Below are 25,614 nucleotides of genomic sequence, written 5' to 3'. Positions count from 1 at the left end.
CATCAGCTGTTTTCCGAGGATGAATAGTAATAATTATCCTGTCAATGTCCTTCAGCAAGTTTTCGCAGGGATGAGACCAAGTGCAATCGAATTTTTATATTGTAAACCTACTATGTTCTGAATTTCGTGAGAATCGTTAGAGCAGTTTTCGAGATCCGGTGAAATACAAACATATAAACAGAAATTGCTCGTTTAATAGTATAGGATTATTCGAAAAATCAGACTGTAGTTTCGTCGAAATAGTTGAAAAATAACTTTCTTTATACTTTCAAAGTGGACGAAAATGAAATGAATGATAATTTTATCATGAACATCTGAGGTGGAAGGGTATTGTACCTTTACTTCACGTTCAATAATCCAACTAGTGAGCCTAGTATGAGTATACTCGGGCTGGAGAACTCGCTCATGCCCTTTGTTCTGACTTACTTTCAATCCACAACTTCTAATAGTTACAAGTATATTATAAGTGAATCAATAGAACTTTATAGATTACTCTGTATGGCAAATTTGCCAATTCTTAGGCAACGATACTCGAGGATATCCTTCCCATCAACACTCTACTTGAAGATAAAGAGAGAGCGGGAATGATAGAGAAAGCCCATATCATAGCGTAAGAATAACGGACCAATGACAGCAAGCCACGCCTCCGAGCTCACCATCTGATTGGCTCCCCAATCCTCTTCTTATTGGCGGATTGGAACGCAGCTGGTGTAGTTCTCGATTCTGCCAGTAGGTGGAGCCCGTTACTGGGTTGTATTACTGTATTACCTCATAAAATTTTCAAGTCTAACTCCCGATTGCCCCAGGTCTGGAGAACTCGTTCATGAATTATTCTACTGATTTTTAAATTCGCTACTAGTAATTATTATATGTTTAAACAATAGAATTTTATACTTTACTCCGTATGGGTAGATAAGTCACAACCAAAATTCAAGACAGACCAAATCAAACGAAAATGAAAAAAATCTTTATTAGCCGGAGTTTGGGGACTTTCAAGTCCTCTCAACCCCTCAACCAAAGTATCCTATTTCATAGCAAAAATTAGATTAGTGTTTCGAAATATCTGCTTCCCCTTCCCCCAGTGATCATTGAAAGATGTGATAGTCGCAGATTGCCACATTGAGAATTGAGAAATCAAGGTCTATCGATTCTTCAAAACACCAAAATTGAAGGTCAAATTGAAGGTCAGTCTTTACTGAAAATCAATACGAGAGAATTGCTAGTGCTTATGTAAATAAACGGTGAGTTAACTGTACGCTGTACCATACTGATACCTTTATAAGAAACAATTCAACGTAGTTGATTAAAGAAGTAAGAACGGTACATCTTTATTGAATAATCAACATAATTTGATAAATTTCAAATGACGTAGTTAATTCCTTATTGATCAATCAATATCTTTCAAATCGCAAAGCTCCAATTGATTGATACTATCTATGGTAATCTTTGCGTGTACAGTATAATTCTTTAAGCATTGTACAGGTTCTCTTCTTATAAAAGTGAGATGGAAGAAAACTAGAAATTTAACCATGAAACTACTTGCATGTGCTTAATCTATGTCAATTGTATGACCAAGATTTTTATGCAACACCACTTTCTATTTTCTCGATCTTATCTGATATTTCTCATTCTTAATGTCGGTTGCACAAAAGTCGGTTAAAATTTAACCGTGATTAATTCCACGAGAACCAATTAGTCTTTTCAAGGCCGTCTTTTCAAGAACGCCTTCTGATTGGTTTTCATGAGATTAATCACGATTAAAATTTAACCGGCTTCTGTACAACCGGGCCTTTTTGTAACCATAGAATCAAGCTATGAAAAATATGACGCCTATAAACTATAAAGCTGTGATCATCATCCATCAACTATCGATCTCACCAGTATACGGTGACCGGTCGTATCGTTGAATGAAATGCTCGTGGAATTTCAAACCAATTGTTAAGTACAATCAAGGACAAACATTAACTAGTGTTTGGAGAAGTAAAATAGAGTATTATATTATCCTCTCTGGTACACCCTAAAACATTGCTTTCAATATCATTCACAACCACCCAAGTAATTATCTCCCAAGAATTAAGTGAATCTAATACACCCATTAAGGCTAGCTACACATACATAGATTTTTGTTCATACGATTTTTTGTCGTCCTTATAAATTCTATCTGATTAGACAGATGATGTTTGTCAAGTTCCGTTCAATCTGTTAGAATTCATGAGGACGGCAAAATATCCTACAAACAAAAATCGATGTGTGTGTAACTGGCTTAACAAATTCAAAGAGATCTTGATAATACGAGCTTTTGAGCATAATAATTATGAGAATCATGGTTTAGCACCATCAAACTGTTTATTTCACACTGATTCTTATAATGTTTTCCCACGTCCTGAATTGATTGTCTAAATGTACAGATCTTTGTATCTTGATTGGAAAGGAAACATACATGCGGCCTAAGTAATAGTTTTTGTTTGAAATTAAACGAACAGATAATTGTTTACAAGTTGGATAGGAAACATGAATGCAAATTATAGTTTTGTTTAAAATTATACTGTGATGGAATAAAAACACACGTATATAACGTAATACAACAGTCGAATTAGACAGTGACTCAGTCGAATTATACTGTGATTCACCACAGTGATAACAGATGATAGCTTTATATTTATAAACAATAGAAATGTTTATTCAATGGTAGTAGTTATTGAAGATTGATGGAGAAAAGATGAACGAGGATAAAAATGTGGAACATTCACAGCAATCGGACCACACAAAGAAAAAGGCCTTGAACATATGCGAGTGGCTTTTCCGGCTGCAATAAAAAGCCCAGCAATTTTTCACGGAAATTCAAGTAAAACCTAATGAGCGGCTTGCTCTCGATCATAATCTCTGTTCGTAAATCTACACTCTCATTCATATGTATTGCAGGTGAATGGCGAGTTCAGACCAAGCTTTGGCTTAGCCAATAGTATACGAGTTTCCATTCGTTAAGTCACACAGCAATTAGTGACTGTGGAGGAAAAGGAGAGGGGAAGGAGAGGGAGGAGAAGGAGATGGAGATGCAGTAGAAAAAGAAGATGAAGATGGAGGGGAAGAATGAGATGATGGAGAAGGAGAAGATTGTGGAGAAAAAGATGAAGATAGAGAGGAAGAATGAGATGATGGAGAAGGAGAAGAAAATTGTGAAAAAGAAGAAGATGAAGATGGAGGGGGAAAAATGAGATGATGAAGAAGGAGAAGATGGTGAAGAAGGCTGTGAAGATGGTCAAGAGGGAGATAAGGATATGAAGATAGTTATTCCAATATTTGTTCTTTCATTTCTTTAACTTTTGTTATTTTTATCTGTTCAGATTTGATAACTGATTTTCAATGTGAAAATTATTACAGTACTTTCACTTTTTATATTTGTCCTTTTAATATCTAAAAATGAAATTAGTGATCGATCAATAAAATATTTCATTATTCGACGAATTTCATCCCAATGAGAGGGGAAAAAGGAGGGAGCACGAAGAAGGAGATGAAATTGTCGGGGAAGATAGAGGGGAAGGAGATAAAGATAGAGAGGAAGAAGGAGGGATGGAGAAGGTGATAGAGGTGAAGAAGATGGAAATGGAAGGGAAGAAGGAAGGAAGGAGAAGGAGGAGAAGAAGAAGGAGATAAAGAAGGGGGAGGAGATGAAGGGGAGGAGATGAAGGAGCAGGAGGAGAGAAGGAGAAGGAGATGGGGGAGATAAAGAAGGAGGAGAAGAAGAAGAGGAGGAGATGGAGAAGCAGGAGGAGAGAAGGAGAAGGAGATGGAGATGGAGGAGAAGAAGCAGATGGAGGAGAAGAAGGAGATAGAAGAGAAGAAGGAGATGAAGATGGAGGGGAAGAAGAAGACGAGGAGATGGACGAGCAGGAGGAGAGAAGGATTGATTGATTGATTGATTGAGTACTTTATTTATGTAGATTACAATATATACTGGCTTATACACTTATATACAATAGCTTACAATACAGCAAAATTATAGATGAATTTACATAATATAGACTAAGAAAATAATTATTGAACTGTAAATGATATGAAAAAGCAATTTGTAATATAATAACTATAGATAATTATATTGTTATGCATCTACATAAATTGGCGGAGCTTTGGACATATCAATGTCCATTCTTCGGAAAGAATATTAAAAATATCCTTCCCACTAACTCTCTACCAAAGGAGAGAGTGAAGAAGGAGTGGGAGGAGAAGGAGATGAAGATGGAGGAGAAGAAGTAGATGGAAGAGAAGAATGAGAAGGAGGAGATAAAGAGCTGAAGATAGAGGAGAAGAAGGAGAAAAGAAGATGGAGGAGTAGAAGGAGAGAATGAGAAGTAGGAGCGGAAATCGAAGATCAGGAGGAATAAATGTTAATATTTTATATTCAATTGACACATAAAGGTGCGTACAGATATAAGCGCCGCGAACATGAGCAATTCACTTTTAATCAGCTGACTATATCTGTATTTTTACAGAAAAGGTAAGATACTGATATAAAAAGTTTGACATCAGCTGATTAAAAGTGAATTGCTCATGTTCGCGGCGCATAAATCTGTACGCACCTTTATGTGTCAATTGAATATAAAATATTAAAATTTATTCCTCCTGATCTGAACTCCCAATGATTTCCGCTCCTACTTCTCATTCTCTCCTTCTACTCCTCCATCTTCTTTTCTCCTTCTTCTCCTCTATCTTCAGTTCATTATCTCCTTCTCCTTCTTCTCTTCCATCTCCTTCTTCACCTTCTTCACCTCCTTCTCTTCCATCTCCTTCTTCTCTTCCATCTACTTCTTCTCCTCCATCTTCATCTACTTCTTCTTCTCCACCATCTTCTCCTTCTCCATCTACAGGAACGTTTTAAGAGAAAAGTTCACAAAATAACGAGGATGAATAAAAATCAGAAAAACTACTACCTGGTTAAAAATGAAAATTAGGACCATGAATAACAAAAGTGCAACCAAGAAAAAGAGGGAAAACCCCTAACCTTTCATTAGCCTATCGCTTTTTTACGGAGCTCGCCTATTGGCCAGTTCACGAGCCTACTTATGCACGGTCATGCCCTTGATTAATTCCGACCGGCTACTATTAAACTGCAAATGGCCAACTTATCGGGGACAATCAAGCTTGCTCCACTAATATTGTGATTTACATTATTGTAGCTGAGTTGGAGACTACGTTCATTACGGGTCCGCAGCTATCGACCTAATATGTCTTTCCTGTTTTATTGCTGAGCTAGCTTTGAGGCCTTCCTTCCTTGTCACACACCAAACAGACTGCCTCTCACTGGACCCAACAGATAATTTCAAATTTATCACCTTTCTCTTCAGTCAACTAGCGCGCCTCATCTATTATCACTAGCCATAGTCTCTCTCCCACTCACTACCTCTTCTATTATCAGTGTTCGTTGTCTCTCTCCCACTTACTGTCTCAATCATATCACTCAGTTTCTCTCTTACACACTGTCTCATCTACTATCACTGTCAGTTGTCTCTCTCCCACTCCACTACTTCTTCTATTATCAGTGTTTGTTGTCTCTCTCCCACTCACTGTCTTATCTACTATCACTGTCAGTTGTCTCTCTCTCTCACTCCCTGCCTCATCTATTATCAGTGTTCGTTGTCTCTCCCACTCACTGTCTCAACTATATCACTGTAAGTTGTCTCTCTCTTTTGGTAGATAGTTAGTTTTGGTAGAGAGTTAGTGGGGAGGATATTTTCAATATTCTTTCCGAAGAATGGACATCGATATGTCCAAAGCTCCGCCAATTTATGTAGATGCATTACAATATAATTATTATCTATAGTTATTATATTACAAATTGCTTTTTCATATCATATACAGTTCAATAATTATTTTCTTAGTCTATATTATGTGTAAATTCATCTATAATTTTGCTGTATTGTAAGCTATTGTATATAAGTGTATAAGCCAGTATATATTGTAATCTACATAAATAAAGTACTCAATCAATCAATCTAACACACTGTCTCATCTACTATCACTGTCAGTTGTCTCTCTCTCACTCCCTGCCTCATCTATTATCAGTGCTCGTTGTTTCTATCCCACTCACTGTCTCAACTATATCACTGGACGTTTTCTCTCTCTCTTGCACACTGTCTCACCTACTATCACTGTCAGTTGTCTCTCTCCCACTCACTGTCTTATCTACTATCAGTGCCCGTTGTCTCTCTCCCACTCCACTACCTCTTCTATTATCAGTGTTCGTTGTCTCTCTTCCACTCACTGTCTCAAATATATCACTCAGTATCTCTCTTACACAATGTCTCATCTACTGTCACAGGCAGTTGTCTCTCTCCCACTCACTGTATTATCTACTATCACTGTCAGTTGTCTCTCTCCCACTCACTGTATTATCTACTATCACTGTCAGTTGTCTTTCTCCCACTCACTGTCTCAACTATTTCACTGTCAGTTTCTCTCTTACACACTGTCTCATCTACTATCACTGTCAGTTGTCTCTCTCCCACTCACTGTCTTATCTACTATCACTGTTAGTTGTCTCTCTCTCACTCCCTGCCTCATCTATTATTAGTGTTCGTTTTCTCTCTCCCACTCACTGTCTCAACTATATCACTGGACGTTTTCTCTCTCTCTCTCTTGCACACTGTCTCATCTACTATCACTGTCAGTTGTCTTTCTCTTACACACTGTCTCATCTACTATCATTGTCAGTTGTTTCTCTCCCACTCACTGTATTATCTACTATCAGTGACCGTTGTCTCTCTCTCACTCCCTGCCTCATCTATTATCGGTGTTCGTTGTCTCTCTCCCACTCACTGTCTCAACTATATCACTGTCAGTTTCTCTCTTACACACTGTCTCATCTACTATCACTGTCAGTTGTCTCTCTCCCACTCACTGTATTATCTACTATCAGTGCCCGTTGTCTCTCTCCCACTACACTACCTCTTCTATTATCAGTGTTCGTTGTCTCTCTCCCACTCACTGTCTCAACTATATCACTGTCAGTTGTCTGTCTCTTACACACTGTCTCATCTACTATCACTGTCAGTTGTCTCTCTCCCACTCACTGTATTATCTACTATCACTGTCAGTTGTCTTTCTCCCACTGACTGTCTCAACTATATTGTCACTCAGTTTCTCTCTTACACACTGTCCCATCTACTATCACTGTCAGTTGTCTGTCTCTTACACACTGTCTCATCTACTATCACTGTCAGTTGTCTCTCTCCCACTCACTGTATTATCTACTATCACTGTCAGTTGTCTTCCTCCCACTCACTGTCTCAACTATATTGTCACTCAGTTTCTCTCTTACACACTGTCCCATCTACTATCACTGTCAGTTGTCTCTCTCTTACACACTGTCTCATCTACTATCACTGTCAGTTGTCTCTCTCCCACTCACTGTCTCAACTATATCACTGTCAGTTGTCTCTCTCTTACACAGTGTCTCATCTACTATCACTGTCAGTTGATCTCTCCCACTCACTGTCTTATCTACTATCAGTGCCCGTTGTCTCTCTCCCACTATACTACCTCTTCTATTATCAGTGTTCGTTGTCTCTCTCCCACTCACTGTCTCAACTATACCACTGGACGGTTTCTCTCTCTCTCTTGCACACTGTCTCATCTACTATCACTGTCAGTTGTCTCTCTCTTACACACTGTCTCATCTACTATCACTGTCAGTTGTCTTTCTCTCACTCCCTACCTCATCTATTATCAGTGTTCGTTGTCTCTCTCCCACCCACTGTGTCAACTATATCACTCAGTTTCTCTCTAACACACTCACATCTACTATCACTGTCAGTTGTCTCTCTCTTACACACTGTCTCATCTACTATCACTCAGTTGTCTCTCTCCCACTCAGTTATCTCTCTCCCACTCACTGTATTATTTACTATCAGTGCCCGTTGACTCTCTCCCATTCCACTACCTCTTCTATTATCAGTGTTCGTTGTCTCTCTCCCACTCACTGTCTCAACTATATCACTGTCAGTTTCTCTCTTACACACTGTCTCATCTACTATCACTGTCAGTTGTCTCTCTTCCATTAATAATTAATGATTTGATCTTATTTACTTATATAATCATTTTACTTTATTAATTTTCTGTTTTTTTTCTCTTGAATCTTCATACTAAACAAAACTTCTACAATATTTTCATTTTGAAATTAATCAGTTGAATTAATGAGTTAATTTCATTAACTGGTATTGGTAGGGAGTTAGTGGGAAGAATACTTTGAATATTCTTTCTAAAGAATGGACATTGATATGTCCAAAGCTCCCCCAATTTATGTAGATGCATAACAATATTATCTATTTTATCTATAGTTATTACAAATTGTTTTTTTTTCATATTATATACAGCTCAATAATTATTTTCTAAATTTATATTTTGTAAATTCATCCATAATTTTGCTGTATTGTAAGCTATTGTATATAAGTGTATAAGCCAGTATATATTGTAATCTACAGAAATAAAGTACTCAATCAATCAATCAATCAATTAATCCCATTCACTACCTCTTCTATTATCAGTGCCCGTTGTCTCTCTCCCACACACTACCTCTTCTATTATCAATGCCCGTTGTCTCTCTCCCACTCACTAACACAGCGCAGTCACTCAAATAAAAAGTTCTTGATACAGTTAGCACGTTACCGTTTCAGAGATGCATGCTTCATACTTTAGTTTTAGCTAATTCATTATTGTGTCTAATTTAATACCATAATTTTAGCGAATTCATACACGTTCAAGAATAAAAAAGACAGAAAATTGAGACGAATTAAAGGTTTTATAAAATACCGTGATTTGAAGTGGAACCATCTAATTTGACTTACCTGAAATGATTCTCAATAAAGAAGACATCATAGTAGTTATTTAGATATTAGATAACAGGTTAGATTTCCGCTACTCACCTAGAAAAAAAACAAATTATTAGAAAAAAACTATTCAATAATACATATAAATTATTATCAATTGCTGAATTTTAACATTATTTTATTTGGAATTATTTTAAAATAAATGTGACCTTCATACAGCTTGATCCAAATTAACTATTGTAACCATTATGATAATAATAATAATGATAATGTGCGTTCTCACTCTAAAACAGCTTTATGTTAAGAGCTTAATTCTATTTATAAATAGGGATTCAGAATCATTTATCACCCACCCAAACCCATACAATATTCGAAGCGCAAGAGTAGAATGTCCCCGAACTGACCTATCCATTTGCAGAAAACAATATGTGTATAATTGTGAAAGAATTTTCAACAGTATTCCACAAAATTTCATCACATCCAAGCCGGTTGGGCATGTTAAAAAACGCATAGAAAATTGGATTCGTACCGATTCAAATTCTTTCATGTCTCTTATCAACTGAACTCTACACCTTGGCTTTTCCTATTCCCATTAGCTACATTTTCATGATTTTATATTAAGTCTTCTCCTTCAGCTTATCTTCATAATTTGTCTCCTTTCTTACTACAGCATAATTAAAATGGATATTCAAGTTTTTACATTGTTATACTGTGAAAAACTTTTGATTATCTTTGATCTAAGAATCTTTGATATTTCATATCAATTTATAAAAAAAATTCAGCACTCGGCCTCTGCGCTCAGGTTTTCTTAACCTTGCAGGGACCCTCCTTATATATTATATATCTTACTTATACTAACTACTATATATCTAACTATTATGTTATGTATTTCATATTTTAACTTTGTAACCATCATTAAGGATAAATAAATTTGATTTGATTTGATAATGATAATAATGAGAACATAATTAAACATAATTGAATATACATTTGAGTAGTACCACTATAATCAATTTGTCCTCCCATTCTTGTTAACCATATAAGCGCATAATTAACTATACATTTGAATAGTTCAAGAGAATACTGAAGCAATAAATCCAAAAAAGTTTGAATGCATAAATTGATTGAAATATCTACCAAAAATGCTAATACAAATTAGATAATTCATTAGTGTGTGATTCTTCAATAAGTTATGAATCAGCTATTAGCGAGATTGGTCCTCAACACCTACAATAATTGGATGATACAATCACATGAATTACATGAGGTGTTTCAATTACAATGCTCCAAATTAATCACAGGACTAGCATGCTGATTGGAGTCAAATAATTATGATGAGAAACTTTATCTATATAATTTACTGTATTTCAATCAAATTTGATGCAACTTTGCAAATGCAACATAAAACCAAACGTGATAAGTCATTGAGAAATATGAATTCACACAATCATAAAAATATTATTCTTCTTCTCACAAACAAGGATTAGGCTTCAACCTGTTCCGACTCACATCAAGCCAATTATTCAAATAAACATAAAAAATCCTATTATTGCCACCGCTTGCTTGGTCTGCCAACATCTCTTTTGCATACTGGCTGATAATTATATACTTGAAATGGTATTCTTTCAGCTGACATTCTTTGAACATGCTCCCTCCATTGATGCCGATTCTCCGTAGCTCTTTCATTCATGCTGCAGATTTTCAATTCTTTCCTAATATCTTCATTCCTGGAATAATCTCTTCTGTCACATCCCTTGGTTGTTTGGAGAAATCTTATCTCGGCTGCCTGCACTCTACTTTCAAGAGGCTTCGTAGTAACCCATGATTCACTACCATAGAGGAGGACTGGAGCGGCCATTACCTTATAAAATTTCATAATTGTATCTGTTCTAGCTTTTTTACCCAAAGTCCTGCTGATATTTACACATATCATTTGGAACTTTCCTATTTTCTTCATAAAAATATTCACTACTCTAATTGATGGATTTTCACAAGAAAATTCTATTATATGATGGTGATGAGTCATTGAGAAATATGAATTCACACAATCATAGAAATATTCACTACTCCAATTGATGGATTTTCACAACAAATTTGGATGAATTTCTATTATATGAACGTGATGAGTCATTGAGAAATATGAATTCAATCATAGAAATATTCACAACTCTAATTGATGGATTTTCACAACAAATTTATATAAATTTCTATTATATGAACGTGATATGAAATTGAGAAATATGAATTCACACAATCATAGAAATATTCACAACTCTAATTGATGGATTTTCACAACAAATTTGGATGAATTTCTATTATATGAACGTGAAACGAAATTGAGAAATATGAATTCCCACAATCATAGAAGTATTCACAACTCTAATTGATTTGATTTTTACAACAAATTTGGATGAATTTCTATTATATGAACGTGATACGAAATTGAGAAATATGAATTCACACAATCATAGAAGTATTCACAACTCTAATTGATTTGATTTTTACAACAAATTTGGATGAATTTCCAATTTGGATTGTTATGGGAATAAATTGAATTCTTCGAACAGTTTTGATTAATATAGTAAGGAGATACAAACGATTTAGTGTCGATAGGGTATAAACAATTCAAGCGGCTCCCTCAAAGAATTTTCGTAAATCTATCCTAGACACGATAGACCGGTCTCAGATAGTTGCGTGCACAATTTGTCACATGTGAAGCGGACCGCCAGATCACACCTGGCTGGACACCATCCTAACAACTGTCAAAGCATTTACCATCGAAACGTGTAAAACTTGTAAAACGTGTAAAGTGTAAGAAGACGCTGTTCAAACACAGCCGAACTCGTATTTGATTACAACAACAGATATACAGAGTTGGAGAAAATTATCCAAAATGGCGGACAACAATTTTGAAGCGACTGAAGAAAAGTAATTTTTTTTCAGTACGAATAGGATCCTCAATCGAACCTACTGTCAAATTATTGTTGCATTTGAAATATTAAGCTATTTCCATAGTTTTCACCAACTCTGTAAAGTGAGGTTCTACGTTAGTCGAGAAAGATAGGAGATATACTTTCAAATTTTTTGGAGAGAAATAGTACAGGCTCAGCCTAGTTTTTCCTCCAATGTCATGACTATATTATGATTGTAGTGTTTTGTACAATGAATAAATAAATAAAATAGGAATAAATCAGCGTTGCCGATTCACTGCCTTCTATAGAGGATAGCAGATACCAGTATATCTGATGTAATATCAACTGATCATTCTTATTAAAAACAGGTACTATTAAACGAGCAACTTCTGTTTTTATGTTTATATGTTTGGATGTTTAGATGTTTAAATGTTTATATGTTTGTATTTCACCGGATCTCGAAAACGGCTTTAATGATTCTCACGAAATTCAGAACATAGTAGGTTTATAGTATAAAGATTCGATTACACTACGTCTCATCCCTGGAAAAACTCGCTGAAGAACATTAAAAAGGATAATTATTATTCATCCTTGGAAAAACAGATGATGGTAACTATTTCGTCGTCTGTTGGTGATTGAAGTGAGTGAGCGAGTTCATGTGTAAATTATGACTCAGCTGTTGAACTTTTGTAATCATTCAATCAGGTACTTAGTGCCGGTTGCAAAAAAGCCGGGATATTTTCAATCCTAATTAATTCCAATAGATCCATCTATTTTAAATGGTCTTCTCTGATTTGGTTCACGTGAAGTTAATCAGGATTAAAATTTAACCGGCTTTTGTGCAACTGGGCCTTCGTGAGTGAAATTTTTGCATTCCTCTGGGAATTAATCTCAATTTACTGTGATTAGATAAAACATTTCTGTATGAATGTTATTATAATTTCTTCTTTCGTAATATATTTTTTATGCTTTTGTACTCCATAGCGAAGCTCGGTCCCCGATATTAGTAAATATTAGTAGTGCGGATAAGTTGATTTTATCTATGCTAGCTACTTTTAGACGAAGACTGGTTATGACCGGCAATAGTTATTTGTGCAACCAGTGCGCAAAGTGACAGTTTGCTGCACCGAAAGAAACGTTTACGCCCGAGCCATAGGCGAGGTATTTCACATTTGCGCACGTATTTCACATTTAATTTTTCCTACAGTTACCATTGAATATGAAAAGTGGGCAATTATGGGTAAAATTCCCTGAAATGCATAAAATGTTTTTCTGTGTAATTCTATTATTAATAAAAACCTTAATTTATTGTCAAATTGAATAACGTGAGTAGATATAAAATGGCGACTCTGGGACACAAGTGTCCCAGAGTCGCCATTCACCTCAAGGCCATCCAGGTCAACCACCCCCAACCTCAGGGTCATCAAGGTCAACCACACCCACCTAAAGGTCATCCAGGTCAACCACACCCACCTCAAGGTCATCTAGGTCAACCACACCCACCTCAAGGTCATCTAGGTCAACCACCCCCAACCTCAAGGTCATCCAGGTCAACCACCCTAACCTCAAGGTCATCTAGGTCAACCACACCCACCTCAAGGTCATCCAGGTCAACCACCCCAACCTCAAGGTCATCCAGGTCAACCACTCTAACATCAAAAAAAAAAAAAAAAAAAATTAAAAAAAAAAAAAAAAATTAAAAAAAAAAAAATAATAAAAACACTTTAAATTGGGAATAAATGGGAAAAAGGGGAAAAAGGGAAAAAAAATTTCCCTATTGATCTTGAACTGCCCACCGGTCACCCGGCCGCCACCGGTCACCCCACCGGTCACCCAGCCGCTGCCGGTCGGAATAAGTATCATATTCTTTATAATTCAAGTCTTTAAACATAAATCCTCTATGGTGTAGTGGTTAGCAAGTCAGCTTTCTGAGTTGGAGGCTCTATGCTCGAATCCAAGGCAGTAAAGGTAAGTATTAAAGGTCAGTATCAACAGAACCAGAGGATATATTTTTTGTATGTAGTGGGTAGACTGGCCCACCACTGCCAGTCATCCCGCTGCCAGTTGTCCGGCTGCCACCGATCGCCCGGCTGCCGCCGGTCGCCCCGCCGGTCGCCCGGCCGCCACCGATCACCCTGTCGGTCGCCCCACCAGTCACCCCACCATCGTCACCAGTCGCCCCACTATCGCTGCCAGTCGTCCCACTATCGCCGCCAGTCGTCCCACTATCGCCATCAGTCGTACCACTATCGTCACCAGTCATCCCACCATCGCCGCCAGTCGCCCCACTATTGCCACCAGTCGCCCGGCCGCCGCCGGTCGTCCACCGCCGGTCGTCCGGCCGCCGCCGGTCGGCCGCCGCCGGTCGGCCGCCGCCGGTCGCCCACCGCCGGTCGTCCGGCCGCCACCGGTCGCCTGGCCACCGGTCGCCCCACCGGCTGAGCATGAGCATTCTCAATGACCCTAGCTCCTCCTGCCACATGGACCATGCTCACCAGTATTCAGCATGTCTGTGGCAGGATGGTAGGGTCATCCACTCAGTGGTCAGTCAGTCACTGTTCAGTCACTGATCAGTCTGATCAGTAACTGATCAGTCACTGATCAGTCACTGATCAGTCACTGATCAGTCTGATCAGTAACTGATCAGTCACTGTTCAGTCACTGATCAGTCTGATCAGTAGCTGATCAGTCACTGTTCAGTCACTGATCAGTCACTGATCAGTCACTGTTCAGTCAGTGGCACTCTGCACTTGGTATGGGTCCAAAATGTATAAATAGCGGAGCTCAAACTCTCAGACCTCAGTATACTGATAAACACTGACCAGTATGTATATCAAACATAGAAACCATAAGCCAACATTGGAGGAGGTTGCTCCTACCATATTGGAGATTGCTAGGTTGAAGCGTGAAATCAAAAGGAGGCATAAGGAAATCATGCTGGGTAGACGGATTGCAGAAGAGAAACATGTGGAACACTTCAAACCTCTAGCTGAGCCACTAGTCAACCTAGTCGAAACCTTCCAACGGATGCCAGTTCAACAACCACAACTACCTCCATCAAGAGCATCCAAGAAGTGTCCTAGGTATCTGAAGCCTAGAATAAAAATGTGATCCAGGCATGTAAAGGGTAGGCAGAGACAATCCAAGCCAGAGTTGTTATCATCAGAACATCGTCCTTTCTCAGCAGCATCAACACACCACACATATCCTACTCCACCAACAACACCATTTGTTAAAGATGCCACATATACAAGGCGTGGACTTACTGGTGCAAGTAAAGCAAAACATAAGCTCCAACTCTCCAGCATTGATGAAGAGTCACCAACATTTGAATCATATGGAACTGGAGAAGTTTCAAGTCCAATGGCAGGCACCTCAAGAGTTGGACGACAACTATGGAAAGCAGGGAAGCATGCATTTGAAGGGGATGAGGGTGAGGAGTATAATATGAGTAGAGGATATGATGATAGCAGTGATGAGGAGCTGTCTGGAGATGGACAGGATGATGATAAGAATGTTGAACAATTATTGAATGAAAGTCATGGTACAACAGTTCAGAATATCCTTGATCAAACTGATCTAGCTGGAAAACAGGTAGCTGATTACATTAGAGGATCATTGAGCAAGGACAATGACGATTTTGATGACACTTTTGGACCAAGAGTGAGAGACAATGCTTACTACCTGGGCAATAAGTATTTAACTTTTGGAGAGAATGGTGATGAAATTGTGCTGACTGACCTGTAGATCAGGAAGAAAAGACCTTCACAGCTACATTGGGACTTTGTGAGTTGATTTTCAAGAAGAATCCAAATCGTGCATTAGTTGAATCTGCTGACAGACAGGCTTATGGAGAAATATTGAACTGGACCAGTGTGCACAGACAGAACAATGATCCAAGAGGTGAGATTGTTAACTACAACAAAGCTAAGTATAAGAATACAATCAAACGCCTTTTGGATGATAGCAGAGATGGTGGTCAAAGACATTCTGGGAGACAAGTGACTGGGAGAGGATCTATTGCCCCAAGGCGTGATTTTAGTAAGGAGAAAAGTCAGAAGATCTATAGAGGAAGAGGTGTTCTGACAGCTATTAAGGGAGCTGCTGGTACAATAGTTAATAAGGCAATGACATTCTACCAGTTGAACTTCATATCCCTGGCTATCAATACTGTGGACCAGGAACAAAACTTCAGAAGCGATTAGCACAAGGTGATCCAGGAATCAACAAACTTGATCAGGCTTGCAAGGAGCATGATATTGCCTATTCCAAGAGTGGTGATACAGCAAGCAGAGCAGTAGCAGACAGCATCTTGGCAGAGAGAGCCTGGGACAGAGTGAGATCTGATGATGCGGGGGTGTTGGAAAAAGCTGCAGCACTAGCAGTCACCAACATTATGAAGGCTAAGGCAAAATTTGGGGGAGGTATGAAAAGATCACTGAAGGAAGTCAGCAGGGTGGTTGAGAAGGGGAAGAAACAAAAGATTCAACCATCGAAGAAAAAATCAATGAAAGGAGGTCGAGGTCTTTACTTGAGACATCAGAAACCAAAGGTTGGTACAGGTCTTTACTTGAGACAGCAGAGATCAAAGGTCGGTCAAGGTCTTTACTTGAGAAAGCAGAGAACAGCAACACCTTAGACATTATATTGAGGTACAATCAAAATCATAATGCTATACAAATATGTATATATATTGGATACATAGCAGATTAGATTCATTGTGCTGGAATCATCTGTGGAGAATAGACATTTTGTCGATCAACTGTGTATCTAGAACAATAGAGAAAATGGTACTCCTATTCTCAAAGTGGGCCGACTATGGTGAGACAAATTTACCATCAATCTCCCCATTTGATCTGAAAATGGTTGAGGATCATGTAGAAGATGAGGAAGAGGAAACTGATATGGAGGAGGACAATGAGGTAGAGGTGGAAGAGGAAGAGGAGGAAGAGGAAGAGGAGGAGGAGGAAGAGGAAGAGAAGGAGGAAGAGAAAAAGGAGGATGATGTAGTGGTGAGAAATACTACTACACCTATACTTTTGACTCGAAGGAGCATCAATTACCTGAAGGAAAGAGGTTGTGAGGTGATTCAACATCAATGACAGGGTATTGTCTCTAGCTGAAACAGTGTTCTAGAGGTATCACTGAATATCATCCGAAGACTATCAGACAACATAGAAGACTTGCCAAGGACTAGTGCTGGAAAAGGAGTCTACTACCTGGGACATTACCTGCTCGACATGGACCAAGGAGAAACATCATGGATACATCACTTTTCTGCACACTCAATATGATAAACAACTTGGATTTTGGAACAGAGATATACCTGCTTGTAGTAAACTTTTCAATGAAATGGATGTTGAATTAATCAATAAATAGCTAATTGTATTCCAAACTGTTTACTTATTACCTACCATCTCCTTAGATATAGTTTAGCTATAAGTATTTTCTGAGTGTCACTGACTGCGCTCAGAATGCTCATGCTCAGCCGGCGGGACAATTGCCAGCCGCAGCAGGTCGACTGTTGGTGGCGGTCGGACGACCAGTGAGGCGACCGGCGGGGTGACCGGTGGCCGGGCAACCGGTGGCGGCCGGACAACAGGCAGTGGCCGACCGGCGGCGGCCGGGCGACCGGTGGTGGGGTGACCGGCGGCGGCCGGGCAACTGGTGGCGATAGTGGGGCGACTGGTGGCAATAGTGGGGTGACTGGCAGTGATGGTGGGATGACTGGTGACGATAGTGGTACGACTGATGGCGATAGTGGGACGACTGGCGGCGATAGTGGGGCGACTGGTGACGATAGTAGGACGACTGGCGGCGATAGTGGGACGACTGGTGACGATTGTGGGATGACTGGTGACGATAGTGGTATGACTGGTGGCGATAGTGGGACGACTGGCGGCAATAGTGGGGCGACTGGTGGCGATAGTGGGACGACTGGCAGCGATAGTGTGGCGACTGGTGACGATGGTGGGGTGACTGGTGGGGCGACCGACAGGGTGATCGGTGGCGGCCGGGCGACCGGCGGGGCGACCGGCGGCAGCCGGGCGATCGGTGGCGGCCGGACAACTGGCAGCGGGATGACTGGCAGTGGTGGGCCAGTCTACCCACTACATACAAAAAATATATCCTCTGGTTCTGTTGATACTGACCTTTAATACTTACCTTTACCGCCTTGGATTCGAGCATAGAGCCTCCAACTCAGAAAGCTGACTTGCTAACCACTACACCATAGAGGATTTATGTTTAAAGACTTGAATTATAAAGAATATGATACTTATTCCGACCGGCAGCGGCTGGGTGACCGGTGGGGTGACCGGTGGCGGCCGGGTGACCGGCGGGCAGTTCAAGATCAATAGGGAAATTTTTTTCCCTTTTCCCCTTTTTCCCATTTATTCCCAATTTAAAGTGTTTTTATTTATTTATTTTTTTTTTTTTTTATTTTTTTTTTTTTTATTTTTTTTTTTTTTTTAATTTTTTTTTTTTTTAATTTTTTTTTTTTTTATTTTTATTTATTCATTTATTTATTTTTTTTTTTTTTGATGTTGATAAAGATGAAAGTGATCCAAAACCAATATACTAAAATCACACACACACGTACTGGTGGCACACACACGTATTGGGACACGACTGTACAAGACACAATGTCCCACTCCTTGTAGAACAACTCCTTTTATACCCCAGTTCAGGATCTGGAGGGAATTTTTTTTCCCTTTTTTCCCGATTTTATGTGTTTTTAATTTTTTTTTTTTAATTTTTTTTTTTTTTAATTTTTTTTTTTATTTTATTTTTTTTTTTTTTGAGGTTAGAGTGGTTGACCTGGATGACCTTGAGGTTGGGGTGGTTGACCTGGATGACCTTGAGGTGGGTGTGGTTGACCTAGATGACCTTGAGGTTAGGGTGGTTGACCTGGATGACCTTGAGGTTGGGGGTGGTTGACCTAGATGACCGGTCCCCGATATTAGTAAATATTAGTAGTGTGGATCAGTTGATTTTATCTATGCTAGCTACTTTTAGACGAAGACTGGTTATTACCGGCAATAGTTATTTGTGCAACCAGTGCGCAAAGTGACAGTTTGCTGCACCGAAAGAAACGGCTCGGGCGGAATGGTTTCCTGAGTGCAGCAGAGGAACTTTGCGCACGTATTTCACATTTAATTTTTCCTAGTTACCATTGAATATGAAAAGTGGGTAATTATGGGTAAAATTCCCTGAAATGCATCAAATGTTTTTCTGTGTAATTCTATTATTAATAAAAACCTTAATTTATTGTCAAATTGAATAATGTAGTAGTAAATGAATGGCGGGGCGGCTGTCACTCATGTCGCTGTCCTCGGTGTCCTTAATATTATTATAACGTGCACCACAGTCACTGTTACCAACTTAATTTTGATTTTGCTGCACCCACTAACTATTTTGCGTTGCCATGTTGCAAATCTGGAGTGCAGAAAAAAATTTTCCCGCACTAGAGCGGAAAAGTGATTCTTTGCGTTCTGTAATCAGTGCAGGAATGGCCACTTTTCAACGTAACTGTAGGAAAAAAAAATAATCAATCATATTTTAAAACCAGAATTAAAGAGCTCATGGACTGTGAAATTATTATTTTTTCATGTTTTATATGTTTGAGTATGTGATATGAGTTTATTGACGAAGCCTATTGCATCTCTGTTTGTTTGATGCTCAATAAAGATTCTTATTCCTAATGCTGTCGATTTAAAGTGAAACGCGAGGTTTTGCCATGACCTCAGCTCAGTCTCGGGGTCTCGGCACGCCAATCTATCATCAACGCTGCTGCCTCCAGGCAGGGCTCATCCACAGTACAAAAACCAAATGGAGAGAAATGGTTGCGACTTTCTTGTATCCAGAACATCATTTTCAGACAAGTAAATGTTGAAGGAAAAACGCTTGTTCCTAATTTAGAAAGCAATAAAGAATCGCGTAGGATACATCTCACAGCTTTCCAAAGGATGTGAAATGTCGAAAAAGTTACTAGATCTTCATTGAGATGAGTAGAGATCACATAACGCTCCAGAAATTGGGAAATTTGACGACTAATATATCGAAAAACTTACTTGATCTTTATTGAGATAAGTAAATAAATGAAATGAAATGGAATCAAAGTCCTGATAAAAATGTAAAATACAAGACAACTCTCCAATTAAAGTTTCCTCCTCAACCACAGGCATTACATCATGTGAGTAGCCTTCTTCATACTATTTGTATCATAATTTTATTGTACACTGCATGTAAACGAAGAAAAATAAATTCAATATAAATTTCAAAGTCAGAAACTTAGTGAAATAGATCTTCGCAACTTCAATCTGTTATCGATGAGCCGGTCATGGGTTCGATTCCCTTACAGTGTAGAATTTTCCTATCATCCTAAAGCTGCGTTTACACCAAAGTTATTAACAAAATTTTAATAACGTGAACCTTATAGATTCTATTAGATTGAACATAGCTTATCATACACATGATGAACAAATATGTGTTTGCCAAGTTCCGTTCAATCTAAAAGAATCTATAAGGTTGGTGTGAAGGTTGGTGTAAGATTGGTGTAAACGCAGCTTTACAGTATTAATTGTACAATTTATTTTTTTAGATTTCTAGTAAACAGTTGAGTTGGTTTTTATTAAAATCTGAATATAATTGAGAAGATTGAATAATTCTCTCAATTAATTATTGAAATTAATAATAATTAATAAATTATTATAAATTATTAATAAATTTAATAATAATAATTATTGAAAACAATAAACTTGAGAAAAATCTTTGGAAGCAAACATGATTTTTCTATCATCTATCCACTTATTTAGAAATCTTGGCAAACATATTATATGATGAGCGTATCATTATAATGAACATTATCATGCGTTTGCGAAGATCCATTCAATCTGGTAAAATTTATAAAGACGGCAAAAAATCGTACGTCCAAAAATCCAAACGTACATGATGAGCGTATCATATGATGAAAATATAATGTGTTTGCCAAGTTCTATTCAATCTGGTAAAATTTATAGACGGCAAAAAATCGTACGTCCAAAAATCCAAACGTACATGATGAGCGTATCATATTATGAAAATATCATGTGTTTGCCAAGTTCTATTCAATCTGGTAAAATTTATAAAGACGGCAAAAATTTTACGTGCAAAAATCCAATGTACTTGGAATACATTGCATTCTTGGTTCCTTGCACAAATTGATGTGTGTGTAACTGGGTAAATTAAGAGAAATACAATTTTGCAACCGAGAGGAGAAACAATGTCTCAATCCCCATCTCACACAACATTGAAAAAGCTCGAAGTACCAGTTGGTAGATGGAACGTCGATTTGGAATTGATCAGTACTTGCAAGTAGAAACACACCCTCCGACATCGCTGTTGTTCCGTTTTGAAAATGAGTCCAAACAGATGATATGAAGTGAGAGGACGAGCGAACTAGCGAGCGAGCGAGAGAGGTGGAAGCACGGATAATAAACATGACCTAGGCCAATGCACAGAGTTGTGTCGTATAGTATGGCGCGTATGAATCGCAAGCAGTTAAGCGGCGCTAGAAAGGGACCGGTGGGGGATTGGTAACCGGCCCACTCCCCACCACCCACTTGCTCGTAAACCGCCACTTTCCTGGCCGCTGATTGGTTGAAAGCATCGCTACTTTGTCCCCCTTATCACTACAATAAACAGGCTGGGGACTGGTGGAGGCTACGGTAGTACGCTACAATAACAAAGAACTGTATTTGGTACTGAGAGATTACGCTGCAAGTGCGCTGAAAACAGCGCGAATTTGAGACACATTGACTGATTGCGTGAAATTTTCATAGAAGAATAGATTGTATCCAATTTCGATTCAAACGAACAGATGAGAATGATTGAATAAAAAGACAAAGAAATTGTCTCAATGGAGATTGACAATGGTGTAACAACCGAAACCGTTCTTTCTAACTATTAATGAATCTGTGGTTTTTGACAATTTCTTAGTATTTTTATTTAATATGAATAATTACCACAATATCAACTTCTCAACTAAACAAAAAAAATCTGGTGTGGCGCACTCACACAACTTTCCTTGCCGTTATGAAAATTTATCAGCTGAAGCTAGTGTTCCCACGCATCTCAAGTCTACTATGCAAAGATCTAAGCCAGCTGGTGACAGGACTATAACGCTGGAGACACACGAGGTATGCTATCTCTTCATAGAATCAACAGTTGCCAACAGTTTGCAATTGAAATAATAACATTTTCTCGAATTTCGAGCTTATTTTGAATTTTAGGTGAAAATGTTACTGAACATTAATTGTAGAGATTTTCATGCTCAATCTTTACCATTTGGAATTTTTTGTTTAAATTGTATCTGAAGCCTGATAATTGGAAATCTAAAATCAAACTATACCTAGATGGGGCGGAGCTCCTGAAATTTCTACAGATATGGGACTTGTGGCAGTTGATAAATGACTATTTTAGGTATAAATTTGATCAAAATCGTTGGAGCCATTTTCGAGAAAATCGCGAAAAACCCTGTTTTTGACAACATTTTCGCCATTTTAGCAGCCATCTTGAATTGCATTTTAACGAAATTGTTCGTGTCGGATCCTTATAGGGGAAGGACCTTAAGTTCCAAATTTCAAGTCATTCCGTTAATTGGGAGATGAGATATCGTGTACACAGACGCACATACACTCATACACACACACACACACACCACACACACACACACACCACACACACACACACACACACACACACACACCACACACACACACACAGACCAATACCCAAAAACAACTTTTTTGGACTCAGGGGACCTCAAAACGTATAGAAATCGGGGTACCTTAATTTTTTTCGGAAAGCAATACTTTCCTTACCTATGGTAATAGGGCAAGGAAAGTAAAATGAGAATGATTTGTGGATTGTGTTTTGCAACTTCATTTTTCAAGCCAACGACTGAACAAGTTCTGATATTGAAGAATACTTGATGTGTCTAAGTTTGTTCATAATCTCTAATTTCTTTTTGGTACTTTCTTGTTTTGACGGCTCAATTGTTTCTTGTTTCAATTAAACCAAACCAACCTCTTCCCAAAATCTTAGCAACGTTTGTAATAAGGTTACCTTATTTTTTCTCTCCCAATCATTTTGATGATGTACTTATTGTATGAATCAATAAGGGTAAAGAATAAAGAAATATCTTCAAAATGTTCATCCTTCAGCAGCTCTAACTGTATATGATTTTTTTTGTGTCGGAGTTTACGATGATGCAGTCCAAGGTAAATTTAATACCACTTAGGCCCGGATGCACAAACGCCTGTTGAATTTTAATCATGATTATATGTCATGAGAACCAATCGAAGAAGGTTTTTTTTTGAAAATAGAGCGTCTCTGATTGGTTCTCGTTGCAATTTATCATGGTTAAAATTTAACAGGTCTTTGTGCAACCGAACCGAAGTCTCACTCCTTTTCGACTCCCTGGATTTAGTTTATTGAATTGTAGTTAATGGATAAAATCAACAACACTGTAATTATTTATTTATTAGAGCAAACAATACAATAGTCGGAAAAGAAAAAACAGGCTACTGCCCAAAACTTCTTAAATTTCCTAATCTTGTCTTAAATTGTCCAAATATTATGTAGGTTATTATACTTATATTAGCAGAACATATTCCATGAATGAATTAATAAAAAAAACTACGCTAATACAAACAGTGATGAAATACAAACATCACCTAAATCCCTTGTCAAAAAACCTAATCTATGCACAACTCCCCACACAACAAAAAAATTATCCAAATTCAGCACCTCAAATTCGTTCTGTTTTTAGGCACACCGCATCGTGCGAGCTTAATTTCGCTGGCAATCGTTGATTTTTCGTCAGGCCATTGCGAGAGATGGAGGAACAGAGACGAAATGACGAAGAGAACGAGAGAGAAAGGAGGATAGAAGGATGGAAGAGAAGAGAAGAGAAAGGAGAAAGAGAGAGAAATTCAGTTTCCATGACAACGCTATAGGGCGCGACGTCGCAGTGCGCCTCTATTCAATGACGTGCCGGTTGTGCCTAAATATATATCTATATATTCGCACACATTACATCATATAATACACGATGTTTCTTGAATATTACATGCACGCATAAATATTTGGCATGTAACAGATAGATGAGTACCCACTCAGCTCCGTATAAAGGTTATCATATTTTCAAGGATGCACGAGTATTGAGCTTCCCAACTTCATCCAGCGAGAGATTCTTACAGGAAAACAGAGAAATCAGGGAGATTGGATAAAACATGTTTTATTTGTAGCCGCTGAATATCATGATCACTGAGAACGAAATATTTTCAAAATGTGTATCCAAGAATACTGCAGTACATTCACAGTAATGTAAACCTACAGTAAATTAATTTTAAATTGCCAGAAACACATCAAATCATTTCACGCACATTAGATCGATTTTCACTGCAAATCGTATCACGAATATGTACAGCGGGTTTGCTGATTTCTTCTCTATGAAGTGAATTTTATAAAGATGATTGAAAGAAACATGATGATGCGTTTTAGTGTAATAGTATGGTTTCTGTGAATACTGTACTTTCAAAAATATTTGACTACTTTGGAATGTACCAATTCAATGTAATATGACGTTGCATCTAAAAGTCTAGAAATCTGCAAACCTGGTGTACATATTCGTGATACGATTTGCAGTGAAAATCGATTGAATGTGCGTGAAATGATTTGAAGATTTTCTGGCAAATTCAATTGTTTTCTGCAATAGAATTTGATTTGGAAAATGATAATTTTTAATTTTAGTAAGAAAGTAGCATGAGAATGAAATTCTACCACCGTAAATTCTATTGTACTAGTAGCTCAGTAGTATTTCAAACGAAATATTCATGAATTATTCTATAATAGAACTCTGAAGTCTACAAAGAATAAGAGAATAATAATAATACAGTAACATGTACATGGACATGTGGAGCAGTCACTCTGGAAAAATCGCTTGTCACTCTTCCTTGGGGGTCGGAGCCCAGGGAAAGGGTGGTCAAGCAAAACCTCAAACAGGGAAAATATAATAATACAGTAACATAGTATGAGTTGGAAATCAAACGAAACATTCATAAATAATCCTCGTAGAATAGACCTCAGAAGACAAGAATGTATGAGAGATCAAAAATAAAGTAATAATTTATTGTAGCCTAACAGATCCACCTATCAATCTATTATGGACAAAACGAAAGATTTTCATCTTCGATAATTGGAACTAAAATGGATTTGAAATTGATGTCGAGTAATGAAAACAACGGATTTTCTCCTTTACCTCGTTCAGGATTCTCTCATCTCTGCTATTTGAGATTCTCTGAATCTTTCCACTGCTATTTATGATTATGTATGAGGCAATTATTTCAAACTAAGGAGATCCACATTTGTTAATACTGATTAATAATTTATCTTGATATTAATTCCCAAAACTACGTTCAATGCATCAACTACTATACTCCAGAGGGTACTTAGAGAATCATTATCTCTATTCTCACTAATGATAATTACATATCTTACCAAAATTATTTCCATAATTAATAATTTTCGAAATGCTGAATTTCAAATAAATTGGATGATTAACATACGTTATAGATATGGATGTAATCTATAGGTAAAGATAGTAATCTCTTCTATATTAAGGTGTGTTTTCGTAACGGGCAGACGACAGAATTCACTTTAAATTAACATTGGTTCTTATGGGAGTATTCACCCATCGGCAGAAAGTTGAGCAGAAAAAAAGAACTGTTCAAATCAGAGACGAACTGTCGTTCATCTTGCCGTTCTTTATAAGGCCTATCAACACAATGCTATTTTGCTTCGACCGATCACTGCTCGTGAACCGTTTGTCGAAAAAG

The 25,614-nt window shown here is 37.9% G+C and overlaps 1 protein-coding gene across 1 annotated transcript in view; it reads right to left on the bottom strand.

Annotated features, from left to right (window-relative positions):
* LOC111046193 (protogenin) overlaps positions 1–25,614 on the bottom strand; it is a 285,414-nt gene that overhangs the window by 181,840 nt on the left and 77,960 nt on the right. The gene's annotated exons all lie outside the window — the stretch shown is intronic.

The sequence above is a fragment of the Nilaparvata lugens genome, chromosome 8 (genome assembly GCF_014356525.2).
Source record: "Nilaparvata lugens isolate BPH chromosome 8, ASM1435652v1, whole genome shotgun sequence".
NCBI lineage: Eukaryota > Metazoa > Arthropoda > Insecta > Hemiptera > Delphacidae > Nilaparvata > Nilaparvata lugens.
Note: the sequence above shows the minus strand (reverse complement) of the source record. Positions and strands in the feature narration are given on the sequence as shown.